Here is an 18677-nt window from a genome sequence, read left to right on the forward strand (position 1 = left end):
AGTGAAATAAAACAAATAGGACCAATCTAAAAAACAATCAATGACACTAACACATTTAGACTCTAAAATACTCCAAAACATCAGCAGCCAGATAGAGAGCAGACAGATAGTGCAGCAATTACTTAAATTCAGAAAGAGAAACCAAATTGTGCAATTTTAGATCAAGTTGCAGAAGGTTCCAGGCAGAGGGTGCAGCATACATAAAAGCTCTTTTACCTAATTTAATGTGGACAAATAAGGTGGTTGTAACCCAAGAATGGTTTTATAGATAAATATGAGCGAGTACTTTAGTGTACAGGAAGCTAAAGAGGACCAACCAACCCCAGTGTACAAAAAACAATGATATGTGAGAGCCTTACTATTTGTAATAAATCTTACAGCTCCATGATATAATATGGATATAACAATATATGATATTGTTATGCAAATCAGCAATTATTGTCAGATTAATTCAAGAATTTATCTGAAAAAGCTTTCATGATCACACAATGTGGTGGGCAGTTTTCATCATTATTCCTTCTTTTTCGTGGGTTCATACAGCATGTGAGACTGAAGAAATGCTTTTTACTGGGAGACACTGAGAAAGAATTCCAACCCTTGACTGGCTTCTAGCTACCTTATTAAAAGAGCAAGTCTGGATGGGGGCCTGTTGAAGTTTGACTTGATTTCCCCAGTGACCAGCACACCAAACCAGTTTTATTGCTGTGACAAAAAGGGCCTTGGATAAGTTCTGCAGGAGCAATGACCCTCAAATGGCAAAGAAAAAAGTTTGTTCCTGACATGAACTAACATCTTGCACCATATAATATATACTGAAACGGATACCAAGCATTGTTACAAGAAGAGCAGAGCGTGTGATGAAATTATAGATCCATTATTGTAGGTTTCAAGATAACAGAGGATATTTTAAAGGCTTATTTCTTCTCTTGTACCATATATGACTCATCTGTAGCATAGTGTGTCATCCTTTTTGTCTTTAAAATGCAGTGTAGACAAAATAATCAAAATTTATTTGGCTGCTGCATATACAGTGTTACAGCTGACATAGCACTTCTCTTATCTTTTTGATTATGCTTTCGAAAGAAAATTATACAATAATACAAGATAATACTTATACTAATGCTAATGCCACTACCATCATAAAATAATAATAAAACTAATGTCAGAGGGCATAGTCATTAGAACAATTTTATGATTTTCCACTCTGGATGTGCTGCTATTTCTGGTTTTTAAGATTTGCTTATGGATGTATCCAGTAGGGCTTCTACAGTAAGTGTCTCTGCAGTCTACCATAACTGAGCTGTGTTGTAATCCTTTAACATATATGCTCTCTGACTGACAGTCTGTCTCAGTCAGCTGAGCAACTTCATAGTCTTTAACAGTCTCTGAGCTCGACTCAAATCTGATTTATTTTCCTCATGCTTCTACAATTCCAAATGTCTCAAAAACCAACTTGTACATCCAGAGGTAACAAATTGCTCTCTAGGGAAAAGGGGCCAATGCAAAAATCTATGCCAAAATAACAACTTTTTTCTCTGTCTAAAAACAAAAAATCCAAAATGACTTTCTATAGAAATGTCATAATGTTATAATTTACTCTATTGTGAAGAATACATTTAGATTTTGGACACTTATGAATCATCATTTTGGTGTAGTGTTGTGTTGCACAGCTGTTCCTTTGTTGTCATGCACATTACATTTTTTGCTGCATATTGCATAAATTCAGATTTGGACAAAAATGGTGGACATTGTGCAAAATACATCTTCTGGATGCACTGGGACGTATCATCAGTGATGTGACCTTTGGTCCTTGGGTGTTTCGGGTCTATCAACATCAGACACCCTCGCCCAGGCGACCCAGCGGGCTTGATCAGGCTCCAACTTGCGTCCTAGCAGCAACCAACTATGAATCAGCCCTCTTGATCCAAAGCAACCTGGTGGCTTTCTCTGTGGCTTTGCTTATGGATTGAATCGTCCTCTTCTTTGCTGCCCCTGTAATGCCCAGTTGGTTGAAGATTTTGCAGAGTGAGCGTCCTGCAAAGCTGCTTGCCCAGATCGACGTGCAGCTGCTAGTCAGAGGCTGCGTTGAGAAGGCCCATCCTCATTTTTGGTTGTGAGCGGGGTTTCTGTCCACCTTTGACAAAGGTGATTGACTTCTTTGGGGCATACTGGTGTTTGCTGGTGCTGATGGCAGTGGCTATGCTCTCAGCAACTGCCTTGAGCCCCTGGTCATGGTGCCAACAATAGTGGGCTACCCCAAGGACCTTCAGGCAGCTACTGAGGAGATATTCTAAGGATTCTATTTCATTGCAAAGTGGGCACGAAGGTGTCTCGCTCTTGCCCCAGACATGAAGGTTTGCTTGGCTTGGTAGGTCATTGTAGACAGCCTGGACAAGGAACTGATGCAATGGAAGTCTGCCTGCATGATGTTTGACCAGGTATTCCTGCGCTGTGCTATATTCTCCCACCTCGTCCCTGCTGCCTGAGCCCCATCCTGTTCACTTGCTCTTCCTCCACACCTGCTAGGACCTCTTCCTAGATTAGGTGGTGTCTCTCCATGCCCTGGGCCTTACCACCTGGGGTCTTTGGGAAGTATTCCAAGCCCTCTCTGCCTGTTGCCATGATACTCACCAGCGCCTTTTGCCTTAGGCATGACTGTGCCACCTCCACTGCATTCTCTGCCCTCCTGCTTTCTCCGACCTTGATGGATTCAACTGTTGTCAATGGGACTGTGTGAACTAGCAGAGGACACAGGACTCGGGGCAGGATGGAATGTTGATAGATCCAGGCCTTGAATCTGCCAGGCAGGCCTGACTTGTCGACTTTGGTGAGCCAGGCCTCAAAGCCTTTGTTGGTTTTTTGAATGGCAGCAGAGTCTTTCAGAGTTGAGTAAAAGAGCTTCCCAAGACCCTTGACTGGTTGCTCTGTGAGAGGGAGATGGCAGTTCCGGATATTGGAAAGTGGAATTTGTCAACCACCTTCCAATTCTTCAGCACCATGGTCCTTGCCCGGCTGATAAGTTTCTAAGGACCTTGTAGAATCCACCTACTCCCTGGGACCAATGTTGTCATGATGGTAAGGTCATCATAAATGCTCTTATTAGGGGCTGTCATACACAAGACTTGGTTAGAGGGCCTCTGCATTTCACCTTGGCTGACTTGGCCACCATGTTCATGGCAAGGGCAAAAAGAATAACAGAGATGATACAGCCCATTATTATTCCTTTTTCAAGCCAATGCCGATCCAATGTTTCTGACCCAGAAGTGACCCTCAGCCTGAAATTAGCGTAATAATCCAGGATCAAGTCGTTGATCTTGCTGGGAACATGGTGGCGGTGTAGTGCAAGCTCAACCAGTCTGTGTGGTATGGACCCTTAAGCATTGGCCAGGTTCAACCACAGAATGACTAGGTCGCCTCTGTTTTCATGGGCTTCTCTGATGAGCTACATGACTGCACCAGTGTGCTCGAAGCAACCAGGGACAAGCAACCTTCCCTTTGACACTTAGCAGCGAGATTGACCAAAACTGATTGATGTTCTTTGAGTTTTCCTCTTTGGGGATCCAAACCCCCCCCAGCGCACCTCCACTGGTCAGCAACTCTCCCCCTTCACCATGTCACCTTCAAGATTTCAATAGGTGTCAGAGGAGCTCTGGGCAGTGCTTGTAAACTATGTAAGGTACGCCACTGGGGCCTGGAGCAGAGGCTGAATGTGCTGCCTTGATGACCTCCTCGACCTCCTTCAGACTCAGCTCCCTCAGATTGAACTCTGAAACATACCCCCAGGAGATCCTGGGGGTATGTTTCAGTAAATAGGGAGTGACTTCGTACATAACTTTTCAAATGTGTGTATGAGTTAATAATCACTCAAAGATGTTTCAGTCTCACTCATTAAACTTATAAAGTACACAGTGTATGTTTTGTTCAGCCTGTGTTCGACACTGAATGTTTAGAAATGAATTATTTATAATTAGGCTTCAGTTAGTTTAGAGAACTACAGTATAATGGCAAAAATTTTCATCCGATACAGTGTGCGATTTGTGAAGTCATGAAGTAAATTTGCTCTCTGCTTGCCTGCAGGAACTAGTCCCTCTGGAGTTATGTCCTGTCATTTTAACTCTTACTGCAGTTCCAATGCTGTGGACACAGGGTTCAGCTACATATGTAATATGGTGCACAAGTGTGTGCCTCATGCGAACCTACTGTAATACTATATTATAATATTATGAGTTAATTCCTCTCATTAGATAAATTCAACAACAATATTCGTTGTTGCCTTTTCCTACTGTCACAGCTTTGTGCTGTTGCCAAAAGGCAAAAACAAAATAAAAAAACACATTGCATGCATATTGTTATATTGCTAAGTCAGTCACCATTTGAACTGTGCTTGTATAACAGCCTGTTGCATAACAGAATGTGGGATTTTACACAAGAAACTACTGTTCAGGAAAAACTTCAAATGGACGGATATAATTATTTGATGAGAGGTGTTTTATTATTCAATTTATATGGCAGGTACAGTCATTTTACCTGCCTTTATTCTTACAGCATTTAGATAAATGTGAGACCAGCCATCTGTGAAAAAAAAGTGTTAATGGCTGAAGTGTGAAAATCACAGGTGTCCATCATAAAATAAGTGAAACATGAGACATTACAAGCAAGTTACACCATACAGGATGGATGCATTACATAGAAGACTAAATGTAGCAGGATCTCAAATGGTACAAAGATAATTTCACAGCCAAGGAAATGTTCTAGCGGACATATTATGCACATTTACAGGTCTATATTTTAATCTGGGGCTCTATTGGAATATCTTTGCTGATTTACAGTTTAAAAAAACAGCAAGGTAGAAAAAGCCGTCATAACATAACGTTCAGAGTAGGCTTAAGCCCTGGCTTTTGACTTGCAGAGATCATTTCTACATACATAAACCTCAAGTTTTGGAACTTTGACCATGTTTAATATACAGTAGATATCTGACATCATAAAAGTATAAAAATAACAGAAAATTACAAAAAGCACAATATGTCTCCTTCAACAAATAACAGTTCTGAGGGCTATTTAGCATATTATAGTTCAGTTGAGGTACAACCACAAGTAGGTTCAAACTAAATCATCCACTTACAGAAAGGCATTGTCACTGGCAGTGCAAACTGACAGTGAGCTGTTGAGTTGTTTCCCTTGACCTTAAGTCAAGAGCATTTGTGTCCTAAAAAGATGCATTTGCATTGCAAAAGAAGCTGCTGCCTTTCCATATCCATATTTATGGCTGTGTCATATAGGGCCCAGTGTGCCAAGATGGCAAGTAGATAAAACAAAGCTAGAGTAGAACCTGATAGGAGAACACAAGAGTTTTCAGATGGAGGTGAAAAAAAAGAGGATTTATTTTCTGTGTATGAGTGGCACTGTGCTGCGTGTTACATTACTGTCAACATTATTAAGCCAAGCCACCACGGTGTGCCCAGCTCTTTGACCCAAGTAGCTCAAAGAAGTTTTCTGAATCCCTTTCACTTGATCCAGGGCAGTTATCACAGAAAATATGATGAGATGCCTGTGATCTCAGTGCTATCCCTCGCTCTCGGGGGGTACTGAGCAGTGGGACAGCCTGTGAAGGTGACACCATACCAGCACCTTGCACAAAGCCATGCACAGCTTGCCTGGGATTGATATTCCTCAAAATCCCCAGCCAATTACTGAAGTGGAGCCTTGGCAGTGACTGCAGAAAATGTTGAAGGCATGGCTCAGGGGGAAGACAAGTACTTCAGTCCTGCAAAATACAGCATAATGTGCTTTAAACGCAACATCATTTCTGACTTGTGTTTTGTTGTTCAAGTGAATCAATGTCCTGAATCTTTATATCCTGGAGCACTGGAGCTGTCACCGCAATGTCTGCTTGACAAAGAGCTTTTAGTTGAAACCTGAGTTAAAGAGAAACGTTTTAGCCAAAGGAATCGAGGAACCCCAACCACTCGATCATCCCTCAAGCAGTTTTTCACTTGTTATTCCAGCGTGCCTGTGGAGAGCTCTGGGGAAACTATAGGATTGTGTTTCTTTTGCTTGTCATAAAACTTTTTCCCCTTATCAGCTCAGTAATTCCAGGTGATGCATTTGTGTACAATGTAATGACACCCTCAGAGTTTCTATAACAGTACAACTTGTTATGCAGGAGGTAATCTCCCTCAGAGGAGAGAAAAGGTCAACTTCTCTGCACCTTGGAGGACAGCATCTGTTCAGTGATATTTAAGGAGAGAGATCACAGACGAAGTCCTCTACCAGTGTTGTTCTCTCTCTCCAGTTAGACACGTTTAATGAGAGAATGTGATTGAAATCAACTGAGACCAGGGATGCTATTGATTTTTTGGGGATATATAAGTCATGCATCTGAGAAGAATTATATGTGCTTTCTTGTGTATGTGTGTGAAAAAAAACAGCTGACAGCAAGTTAACTAAATCAGACCAAATGATGGAAACCAGCATGGTGCTTATTTTCTTCTCAGTGGTGTATTCATTAGTCAGCCAATAATTGTATCAGTTAATAATGATAAAGAAACACAAAAGTACTGAACGAGAATTCAACAGGGGATGATTGAGGCATCTGACAGAGGAAGATAAATAGATACGGTGTCCTTTGTCCATTTGCAGTAATATCAGTTCTCGATTAAAGACACTGTGCTGAAGGCTATTGGAGGCCGACTTTGGGTAATATTTGCCAGGACTGGATGTAAGAATGTGACACAGAGGGAAAATGTGGCTTTTTTTTTTACTTCTAGCTTAAGGGAGCTCTAGCCAAATGAAAAATATCTTTGATAAACAGGATATTTTTTGAGTCAAATCTAGCTTTGCAGCAATTGCCAGGCATGATTGCCTGACCAGCCTGCAGTATTGTGAGAAGCCATTCCTACGGGCCAGTCACTTACTGTATAGGCAGCAGAAAAACAACCATGACAGATCAAATAATTATTCATTAAAGGTAGAGTTATCATATTCAGCACATTAAAAGATAAAAAAGCATGTATGTGCCTTAGGACACTAAAATGGATGTTAAAGCTATTCAACTGGAAAAACAAAATACTTGCCAAAATTGAAAAGAAAAGTCCCCAAACATATTACCTCGAGACTTCTTGTCTTTACATCTCAAGTCAAGTTTCACAGCCATCCTAAGTCCTCATTTTTGTGAGTTAAAAGATAGGTTTGTGTTTTTTCAGGTGTGTTAATACAATACTGATGTGCCCATATATCCATGGAAATAGGTCACTGTAACAATTCCTACTCCCCATGCTGGCCCTGAAGCTTTTCCCCTGGAACGGACAAAACTGGACAAAATCCACAGCCCTCATATTGTCCAAAAATGCATTCAAAAGATCAGCTGAAGCTAATATGAAGCTTCAGCTGTCTGAGTGAGCTATATCAAGTCGGTATTTTCCAAAGGTGTAGTCTATTTAGTACAAACTTCCCTTTCCCAGATTTATCCTTAAAATCCAGCAACTGTCAAAGTCTCAAGTCTCAGCTCTGTTAGAAACAATACTGACAACAATAACAACATAAACAATAATAATCCTGCAATATTTTAGAAAATGTGCTTGCTTGTGGTTGCCTATTATGAGCAAGGCTCTAGGGATAATATAGTGGAGAGAAATTGTTTTCACCTGCTGCATCTTCCTCATTAGCATGGCCCGGTCTGCTCATGAGGTTACAGAGTCATTTTGTGCGATGCAAGTCTTGACATGATCTGCTTGAGGTGAACTGAACCAAGCTTTCAGAGAATGGTGTTCCAGAAAAGGGAAAAGCAGTGAGGAAAACGACGCTTTCCTGACCTGCTTGAATAAAACAGCACAAATAGGAGTAGAATACAGAAAACTACTAGTATAGCGTAGTGCATAAGTTATGGAAAAGTTATATTAGCATATTAGCATATCAGCACAGTGCTTCAGTTTGTTTAAAGAAAAACTCAAAATTAGCAGCAACAGAACGAAGAGGGTGTAGATAGGTAATGTTCATGCTTGTATGCCGTCTTCTCTTGTGAGCGTCCTCTCACTAATGATGTCTGACAGGGACATGTTGAAAGATAAAGGTTAATCACTCTTTGTCCAAGTGCTCAAAGACCCAAATCCTTTCTGTGCCATCCTTTGTATTCCAAAAGAGTACCTTCAGCTCCTCATTTCCCCCTGTAATTGCTTTGTAGAAGGGCAAATGTTTCAGGACAAAGTATAGATAAAGGATATTTCGTTGTGTTTGTAATGGCCTCAGTGTTAGAGGATTGCCTAATAATCACTTGTGCTTTCTCAGTAATATCCTTGACTAATTACTAGGGCTGCAACTAAGAATTATTTTTAGTATGGCTTATGTTATCACTTAATTTTCTTTAAATTTATCGATCAATCATTGAAGTCCCCCTACACTCAGAAATATGTTTTGCTTATTGTTATTTCACACTTCACTGTGCAGAATTATTTGAAAGTTTGACACTAAAAGGCTGTTTTCACATTCATGTGTTAAAGGGGGAAAGTTTCTCCCCTCAAATTGGAGTCTAACACAGCATTTGAACTGGATTTATCTATCTAGGGGGAGGTGGGGTGATTTTAACGTTACTTATGCTGGTCAGTGATTTTAATACAGAACAGAGTGCGTATGTGGGTAATTTTTCATTCCCACCTCAGAAATAATTACAACTGCAATTACACACTGCTTTTCTGCAAACTCACTCGTCATTCTGTAATTTAAATCCCATCCAGAGACATGTCCTTGTATTTTAAAGTTTATCTCTATAGCTAAGTTTTTTTTCCCATGGGAAGAGCTGCTTTTCTTTCCACTGCATTTTAGCAGCTCATGTGTGAAATTTGACTTTTGTGTGAAAATGAAGGAAGTAGAAAATGTTTTTGCTAATCTGATACACAGAAACATGTTAACATCAACACATACAGTAGGCCTATTTGGGGAACAAACACAATGATGGAGAAAAAAACATTATTTTACATGTAGTTTTTCCTTATCTTCCAAACCAAGTGTTAGATTGCTAAGTCCTCTAGGACATTTTATTTCAAAAAGAGAACCAAGGTAAACAAAGCTAAACTGTACAGTGATGGTACAGCACACAGTGTGTTTTTGTGTTCTGAGACTTAAGGCTCTTTGGTTTGTTTTTAGTCTGTAGTATAGCCTTGAAGAAATGTGGACAAACATTCACCCAAAATATGAGAATTGTTCTTCTACCATATTTCCTCAAATACAAGACGGTGATGAATTAAAAGCAGGGTCTCTGATAATGGGCGGGGGGCATGGTTGACACGAACAAATAAAGGCTGGCCTTGCCGAGGAAAAAATAAGGGTGGTTAAACTCCTGGTGTGTGTTATATAATGTGCATGCCAGTTAAGCATAAATAGTAGTTGCCTGGATATAACTCCAGTTCTATGAGTACATGCGGAGCCTCAAGGAGCCTTCATACTAAAATATGAGCAAATATACTTATCAAACAGAGGGAATTAAAAATAAAGGCCTCTCTCTTATATAAGCCTGCTTCCAATAAAGGCCTGGTACCCTCTGTAGTTGAGGTAAATAAAGGCCCCGGCCACTATTTGAGGAAATATGATATTCTGGTATTCCACTTCTAAAGCACATAAAACATCATGTGAGACAAAGTGAAAAATATAGTGAAGGTATCCATTTACAACTCAGGGAAGTAACTTTAAGCATATGTGCAGGTCAACAGTCTGAAAAATATCATTTGTTGATATGAATCTCTATTGCAGCATACACACACGAGCCTACTGTATATGTTTAGTTCCCTTTTTAGACACTACTCATGGAAATCTGTTCATATGTTAACACTGCACTAACTGAGATTTCGGAAGATGTATTTTTAAAAAGATTTTCTGCAATCCCTTGCACATTCTCTACTCTGCGATCAAGCGGTTATCTCTCTTATCACTGAATTTCCGTAAAACTGCTAAGACATAATTACAGACCGTAACCATGATGAATCTACTTCTGTAATCACTCTGCAGCTATACTTCTCACTTCTTTGTCACTGACTGTCAGCACCAATTAATATCTGTATAATGAGACTCCTTTTTTGAAACAACATAGTCGATGTACTTGATTGTATAACTTACTCAGGGAGTATTTTGTCAACTCATGTCTCTCATGTCTTAAATAACACAAGGAATCAGAACAACTACCGAAAGGTTGGAGATTTGTCTGGAGATTTAGTGTAGGTCAAATTTAAACCATCCTTGCAACATCTTGGATAATAATATCAGTTTAAGTCATCTGGTTGGCTTAAATAAATTGCTACAAGATTCATTTGTAAAAACATTGCCTTTGTCAGCACCATCTGCCCATAATGTCTTTTTTCTGGCTTATTTAAAAAAAAACTTCTAGCACAGTAAGCCTATGTACCTCTCTAGTTCTTCCTGGGCATATAAGGGTTGGAGGACCACAGGGGCATTCAGGTGGTTTAAGGGTTTACAGTAAAACATCAACCATGTAATTGCAACATCTCTGGTTGGGGTCCAGCTGGAGGCCTTTGTTGCATGTCATCCCCCTTTCTCCACTAAGTTTGGTGACGCCACTTCAGATCTTTGATGGCTTTCAGCAGGCCCTGAGAGTGAGGCAGACAATTACCAGGAGCTATTTTTAGGATGTTGCCCTTCCCTGTAAACCCTTGCCATGTAGATTAGATCTTTGTCATTATGCTCAGAACAATGAAAATCTGTTAAGCAGCTCCTCAGCAGTGTGCAGCATAAAAAAACAGTAAAGTTCAGTAAATAAAAGTCAATATAAATAAAAGCAAAAATATATACAGAGGCAAACGATAAAAACAAGACAAAGAGAGAACATAAAACTGCACACAAAACAATAAAACTGCACACAATACATGATGAGTGCCAGGCCTCTGCGTGCAATCGCACCGCCATCTTTTTCCCGAATGAATAGAGTAGTAGACATGTACTGCTGCTGATTGTTCACAGTCATTGTTAAAAACGAACACAAAATGCACCTTGAGCCAACTAGGGCTGTTTTGTGTGCAGCAGAGACAGTTGAGCATCTTGATTGATTGGAGCAGGTCGCAGGGTTTGTTGGGAAGTGAAGAGCACTGGAGTTTATGGATTGAGTTTGATTCCAGGCTAGAAACAGGATCAGTACAGACATAAAAAATCACAGTTGGACAGGTATTAGCAAGGCTGAGTGCAAGTTGTCATTTTACTCAATTGTAAAAATAAGTGTTGAGCAGTTAATGTCTTTTGAGGGGGTAACAGTAATGGGATTTTGTACAATAATGATCCAGGATGTGAGGTATTGTAGATTTTGACATTTTTCTTTGGTTGGTTGGTGTGTGTGTGGTTTCGTCTTTCTTCTAACAGCTTGTGCCATTGTTTTATTTGGGGGGAATATAGTGTAATATCTTAATTGTGGATACCCAATTGAAAACATAACACACAATCCTAAGGTCTCTACGGTCGCTAATGGCGAAGCTCATACTCTGTACTGAATAGGCAAGTGATTTACCCATACAAACTCTCTGGGAGCCTTGGCTAAAGGACGCATACCTTTAGGACCTTTGGGTTCAATATTTATTTGTAATTCAATTTGCCTCTTTTGATTTAATCTATATAACACAGCTCTAAATTACTGAAGACAAATAAGCAGCAGAATACCAACTGAGTGGAATATTGCCAATGGAGGACAAAGTGATGTATCGTCCCATTGTTGGTTTGTCTCATTTATATTGTACTATGCTAACTGGCAAAATACTCTACAGACGGACTTCATTTAGAGCACCATTAATAGTAAAGGTAGGATGTAAAAATGGCTCGCCCACTGCATAAGCCTAAAAAGTTTTCTAGCTTTCAGGTTTGCTTCAGCAACCCATTGTGCGTCCCACTGCACATGCGCATTGGTGTTTTTCCACATAAACTTTACATTGATGATGACGTCACACATCTAAAAATAGCTTCCCTTGGCTCTAGGAGAGTTTTACAAATATTCAATCTTAATGACTTGAAAGTTCAAAATACAAAGAGTAATCATTTACTTTGTTTGCAGTTCGAGGTGAGCAGACATCTTCTGTTACGGTGGTCAATGGGGGAAAATACTTTTTGGGCCGCAGGTTGGCCATGTGGACAAATTGGCTGTTAAGGCATGATAACTACCTGGTACTTCATAGGATCGCAACAGTGTGTGTAAGAATGGCTTTGACAGAGTTCAGTAGAACTAGTTAGATGTCAGAAAAACAATTGTTTAAATGAGTAAATAAATCAGTCAATAAATGAATGAGTAACTATTTTGATAATCAATTAATCATTTAGAGTAATTTTTTAAGAAAGACATGTCCAAATTCTCTGATTCCAGATTCTTATACGTGAATATTTCCTGGTTTCTTTGGTGATAGTACACAAAATGTCTGTGGGTTGTGGACTGTTGGTCAAGACAAAACAAGACATCTTCTGATATTTTCTGGACCAAACAACTAATCAATTAATCAAGAAAAAAAATGGAAATAGTAATCGATTATAAAAATAATTGCAGCCCTACTCTCAACAATCCATCCAGGGCTGAAAAAGGTCTAAACCCACTTATATTCAATATTAGAGGTTTTATATTTGTATCCATCAAACTCTACACTCACCTTAAAAGCAGTAACAGAAACTCCAACCACTGCAAAACTACAATACCACAAAAATTGACAAAAACTAAATTAGAAATATGATTTATCACAAACAGAAGCACATGATGTCCGCTTGCTTGGTCTTTCTGGCTGACCCTGAATTGAGAACAATCCATTCAGCACAGGCTGAACATGGAAACAAGCAGAGTGGTCTCCTCAGGAGGACACACTGTTTTGACTCTGTTCTCAAGCAGAGATGGAAACAGAGCTGCACGTCCTTTTACCCTGCACACAATCCAAATAAACATGACTAATAATTTATAACAGGCATAGAAACCTACTGTTTTCTCTGTTCTGTTCAATTATTCGTTCCCTCCGTGATTGTGACGAGATACAACACATCTAGCTGCTAGTTTGACACACTATCTTTCCTCTCTGAGTAATAGTTGGAGTTGGATACTCGGAGGCAGATTCTCAAGTTTACATGAATTGTTTACATGAATGAATTATGTTTTCTTAATATTTTTGTTGTATTTCAGTATTTTGATGTAATTTTCATTGTTAGAGCGATCATTCACATGCAGTAATCATTGTTACTCTTTGCTTTGGCAAAAAATACTGCTCTGTATCTTGATAGTAAAGCTTATTTTAATATAGGAGATGTAGATTTATTTTCTCAAGTGTAGCCTATAAAACTGTAAAATGTTTCAATTCTACAGAACAAGTAACAGAACGCCACGCAGAGGAGCAAAAGCTGTCCACACAGACTGTTGAAAAGGAAAAGACAGTACATTGGTGAATAATTATATTTTGAAACCTGCGTAACTTTCATATAGATTTTTTTATCTTGATTGTCTGGAACAAACGAGAGCACAGTGGTGTGTCTGTTACTTCCTCTTTCTTCAATCTACACAAGCCAGCAGCATGGTCTTTCAATCCTTTGCCTACATAAAACCACATTTCTCTGAACCTGAAGCATTGGCATTTGATGAATGGCAGGCTGTTGTTGTGTTCTGCATGTTATTCCTCTTGGCAGTTGTTCTATAGCCTCTCCCTTTTGAAGAGTATGAGACTTTCTTTACGCTGCTGTGATGGATATAGATTTTCTCTGTCAAGTCAAATACTCATCACATCCAGATTTTTTTTTAACCTTTCACATATGGAAATCTCAAAGATGTGTTTATATGGAATAAGTGTGCACATAAGAGGAATAGTTTATGGGAAGTGTGCTTATTTGTTTTCTTGCTGAGAGTTTGATGTCCGTCTATTAAATATGAAGCTACAGCCAGGAGACGGTTACTGTAGCTTGGCTTAGCGTAACTTAGCTTAGCTTAAAGACAGGAAACAGTGGGAAACAGCTTACCTGGCTCTGCCCAAAGGTTTAACCAGAAGAGTCCACAGTCATGCAAGCAAGGCTGTGATGCTGTATTAAGACACATGGTGCCTGGAGCTAAATGCTAACACATCTTAGCTAAGCATTTCAGCATGCCAGCATTTCTTAATTAGCAATAAACATGAACTACAGCTGAGGCTGATAGGAAAGTCATAGCTTTGTAGTTTTTTGTCATAAGCCTACAGAAAACATTAAAATTGCATTAAAATCCAAGTTTAGCTTAGCTTAGCAGGAGCTTTAGCTTCATATTAATTGTAAGGCAGAGCTGCTAACTCTCATGCATTGACCGTGAGGCTCACTCACTCAGTATCGTGCTACAGTGCACATTGTATCTGTTCAGCTCCATGACGGAGTGCAGTCTGCTAGCAGGAGGTTAATGGATAACAGCACCAACATGGTGAGCACCTTGTACCACGTCTCCAATCTGCTGGAGAAATGACCTCCAGTGACAAGGATTTTGGATAAAAACAAGCTCACAGCAGAGCAAACTATTTGCATGGTTCACATCAGGAGCCAAAACTGTTGAACTGTTGATGCTGAGCATCGTCACGTCGGCAGCTCACTAGTTAGCTCACAGATTTGATGCTTGGAAGCGTGTTTGTGAAATCTACAGCAGTTTCAGTGTCCGGCTAGGAGGCTCACCTACTGCACATCATGTTAAACTAGGTCTGCAGGTAAACCCCACCGTTTAGCAGTTAGCTCAATTGCTAACTGTTAATACTAACTTCTGTCATGCTGCAATCCAGCGTGATGTCAGCTGTGGTGTGCTATGTTGGTACCTTTTTTTAACGGTGCACATCCTGCTTGTTATATGCAACAATATACTAACACTTGTACACAACATCAACTGTTTGCTTTTCAGCTGTTAAATTAGTTTTGTTGTAATGTTAGTTTGGTTTCCCACTGCAATATCCATTTCAAACAAGGCCAAATAGACTGTCACTACTTTTTAATGCATCTTTGCACACCTGCTCTTATTTATTCAAGGAATTGTTTGTGTTTTAATGTAATTTTATGTGAGTCTTTCATGGATGTATGTTTTTATGTTGTTTATGAGCCCCTAACCTAAGACAAAATTTGTGATAGACAATAATGTTTTTTGAATCTTGAATCTTGACTGCTGTTCAGTGACTTACAAAATAGTCTTAAAACATGAAAAAGAATCATGATAAAATTGTGGATCGTGAAAAAAAATCGTTTTATGATATTTTTGCCATATTGCCCACCTTTACTTTCACAGGTATTTGTCACTGAATGCAGCTCAATCACAATTGAAACTATACAGGAAATTGCTTTTGCCTCTTGATGTGGCAGCAGGTCAAAGTGTGCAGTCATCATAAAGGACATCCAGAGGTCATATCCTTGAAGACCTTTCACACAATTTCATGTGAATAGCATTTGGAATTGGCTGTTGGCTCAGCACACGAGAATTTTTATTTTTGCTGTGTGTTTCCATGTCCTTGATGCCTTTTACCACAGAAACATGGTATTATGGTAATTTACTTTCTCTATTTGCACACCACTTAGCAGACTGAGGCTCCCAGCCAAAATGGCTCAGTGGAAGCATATATTATTACTGCATACACACTTTTGACCTAAAGCATAATAACATTCCCTAACAGGCAAAAGTACCAAATAGCAGCAGCAGAAGGTTTATGTACATCGACAAGGATGAAAATATAAGCAAGGAGCACAAGAATCACCAAGATCTATTTAAAGGTTTTGTCACTTTCAATTTGAGGCCAAAGCTATGTATACAATTTGTACCTTGATGTTTTGGGTGAAAGAAAATAGAATTGAACACATGGATTTGGTGCAACATTTACTGTCTTCCTTCACTTTTCTTTTCATTCATCATCTTAGGCTACTGTGCCCATTGAACTGAATACACTGAACACTTCAGATGGTGCAAGCTTTTTCTCTGATGATGTGGACATAAATCACTTTGTCACTGCATCACAGACAATAATGATAGAATTGATTTTACTTTAAATTGTGTCGCTTTCTGTGTTTCTTTTCATGATGGAGGATATGTACTGTTTATCATAGAAGTCTAAAATCATATCTCCTTCATGACTATGAATATGCCACTTGTCAGAATGTCGGTGTGAATTAGTTTGAATGTTGGATGTCAATTATATTCTTGTCTCTGCAGGGGTGCTATGTGGACGCATGGCCAACTGCTTAAAGCACATATATTTACGGGACACAGCTGGAATTAGCATTTCTGTCTCAGTGGCTACAGCCATCTGCTTGCAGAGGAAGAAAAGAGAAGAGGTGTAATCTGAAAATCATTATCAATAAGGCTTCTGGGTACGTCTTTATTTTTGTCTTGACTGAGTACATGCAGGAAATTCGGCCTAGCAATTTGAGTGCCTTTATGTTTTGCAGCTAATAGTTGTTTTGGATGAACACTGAAAAATCTTCCATTGCAGTCCAAAGTAAGAGTTTTGCTCTCATACGCTGATTCACACTGGAACCATTTATTTTCCAAATTGTTTGGATCTTTTTCACCTCACATGGCACTGACAGGCTGTTTCAGAGCAGGCAAAACTTTTTTGGACTTTAGAGTTTCTCTAGGGACACTTGTCTCCTGTTAGCGTTCTGTATCCTGTATCTGTAATAGGAGCCTTACAGCTGTATGTTTCTCTCACCGTGCCCTGCTTCCAATCCTGGCTCTGCTGCCTCTTTGCTTCATGCTTGCAGAAACACACAGCCAAGTTGCTCATTAAGATTATAACACTGACTATGTTATGATACACCATGAAAAAATATGCATGCTGAGCAAGTTCTGATTCAGTCATTTACTTTAATTAATCAGAATTGCATTCATTCATTTAATTTAATTCTGAGAACAGTAACAGGGAAAGCTGGATACATATCATCAAGAGTCCCATTTTCCTTCATCATTTGATGATCAATGGAGACAAAAGGTCTGAGCCAGTAGCAGACTGACTCACAGAGGCCAGCTGTAATTGTGTTTACCTCACAGCTTTAACTTGTGTCATAAATTATAAAGAGAGCTGTACTGATGAAAAGGTTGCCAGAAGCGAGAAGAAGCAGGTTTTACTTCTGGGATTGGCAAAGAAAACAGGTTATTCCTTTGGTTCTGCGTGTTGACTCTGGATCCCAACATATTGAATGTGAATGCATATTTCATGACAGAGCTTTGGGAGTGAGGGAGAGGAAAGGCGGTGAATCGAAGAGAACCTTTTTTAGGGGTACACACAGAGACATAGCAGTGTCACAAAATAAACATATGTCTTTCACTTTGCATTCACAATTCTTTTCCGTTCCGTTGTCTAACACAAGTGCATCACATCGCAGGTGTAACTGTGGTCAACAACATGTGTCACAGTGAAGTGCTTCATAAGAAGGCTTGGTGATCCTCTTCACGTTGCCACGGGGCTGAACAAGGGGAGGGGGATTAGAGGAGTCAGACAGAGGTGTCTTTGGGGTTGATGGGGGAGCTGCAGCTTGTCAGATAATGAGACGAAAACGCCAGATTCCCCTGGCATAATGATTCATCATTAATGCCGATATTACTAGAGAAGGGAAAGGCTGCGGTGACAGGAGGGTCATGCTCGGCTATTTACAGTACTGTGACCGTGAAATGGGAGGGTACAAGATGAAAATCTTTGGAGCGCTTTAGTGGTGTGCAAAGATGAGCGACCGTGTGTAATGGAAGCTTAATTACTTCCTGTCACATGTACAGGTCCCACAGCTGCTTTTACCCTATCGATACATCAGTGCCTGGCTTCATAAACCACACTTTCACAGACCCCTATTAACCTGGAGATGAGAATCTCATTAGGATCATGTTTGGTATACCAATTTGCACAGTCAACTAAGTAAATTACCTTTTGCTTTTACTGTTCCCAGTGGTCAACATATAAAACGATTTACAATCAGCCAGACAAGGAACACTATCTGCTATACTTGTGACCTTTATCATTAACTATGTTGTTAAAAGCCTAAAAGCTGTGCATGACATTATATTGATGCTGTAAATGCACACTATTATCAGCATTTTAATCAATGTGAACACATAATCGTCTATGTTTGGATCTAACAACATATTTGTGTGCCAGATGAGTTTCAACTGGACAGCTTGGGTTCACCCTCCATGTCAGAAAACATCTGCCTCGTGAAGTCTTTTTGAGGAAATCACTGCCAACTCCAAAGGTGATGATCTGTAGCTGATTCTCCTTTATGACCGCTTGGGTGGTGGGGCATCCATTTCATACACAGTGGAACAGCATACTGTCCATTTTGCCACCAGAGCAAAGACTATACAGATCGCTCAGCGTTTCAGTGGCCATCTGGACAAATAACCTGCAGATTCTCAGAGTAGCTGTATGGAGTACAAATGCAATACTGTGCATTTAGCCTCCAGATTTAAAACGAAATAGCAAACACATGCTAGAGGGAGGAATCTTTTAGGTCAGGTAAAATGAAATTGTTTGACCCTGGAATTGCTGTGCTGAAGATAAAGCTTTAGCCTCTATATTGCTGCATCTGTTGCGATGGAGCAGTTTTGCTAACAAGCGAAAATTTAAAAACATTAAAGAGTATGGAGGATTGCATTAGTTCAGAGAGAGACTTGAAGTTGCGCTTCCATTATCTACATAAGTGGCTCATTCATCAACTTTTTGGCTGCCAGCTGTAACGTCCAGTCATAT

General features: G+C 39.7%; 1 protein-coding gene, 1 long non-coding RNA gene and 1 pseudogene across 5 annotated transcripts in view; 1 reads left to right on the top strand and 2 right to left on the bottom strand.

Moving 5' to 3' along the window:
• Positions 1 to 18677, top strand: part of b3galt1b (UDP-Gal:betaGlcNAc beta 1,3-galactosyltransferase, polypeptide 1b) — a 44646-nt gene that overhangs the window by 5732 nt on the left and 20237 nt on the right. The window contains exon 2 of one of the 4 annotated variants that reach the window (XM_042427342.1): positions 13322 to 13397. The exons of 1 other annotated variant lie outside the window; for it this stretch is intronic. The gene's annotated coding sequence lies outside the window, so the exon portion shown is untranslated. Of the gene's footprint in view, positions 1 to 12611; positions 13398 to 18098; positions 18181 to 18677 lie in introns of those variants that run through there. 2 more of the 4 variants (XM_042427341.1, XM_042427343.1) reach the window with 2 other exon arrangements.
• On the bottom strand, positions 1911 to 3830 carry LOC121906503 (annotated as a pseudogene).
• LOC121907656 lies at positions 4960 to 14365 on the bottom strand. Its single transcript, XR_006098927.1, has 3 exons — positions 13966 to 14365; positions 7647 to 7814; positions 4960 to 5767 (listed from the first exon to the last, which is right to left on the bottom strand). It is a non-coding gene; the product is annotated as an uncharacterized LOC121907656 (long non-coding RNA).

This window comes from Thunnus maccoyii, chromosome 11 (assembly GCF_910596095.1).
Source record: "Thunnus maccoyii chromosome 11, fThuMac1.1, whole genome shotgun sequence".
Taxonomy (NCBI): Eukaryota; Metazoa; Chordata; class Actinopteri; order Scombriformes; family Scombridae; genus Thunnus; species Thunnus maccoyii.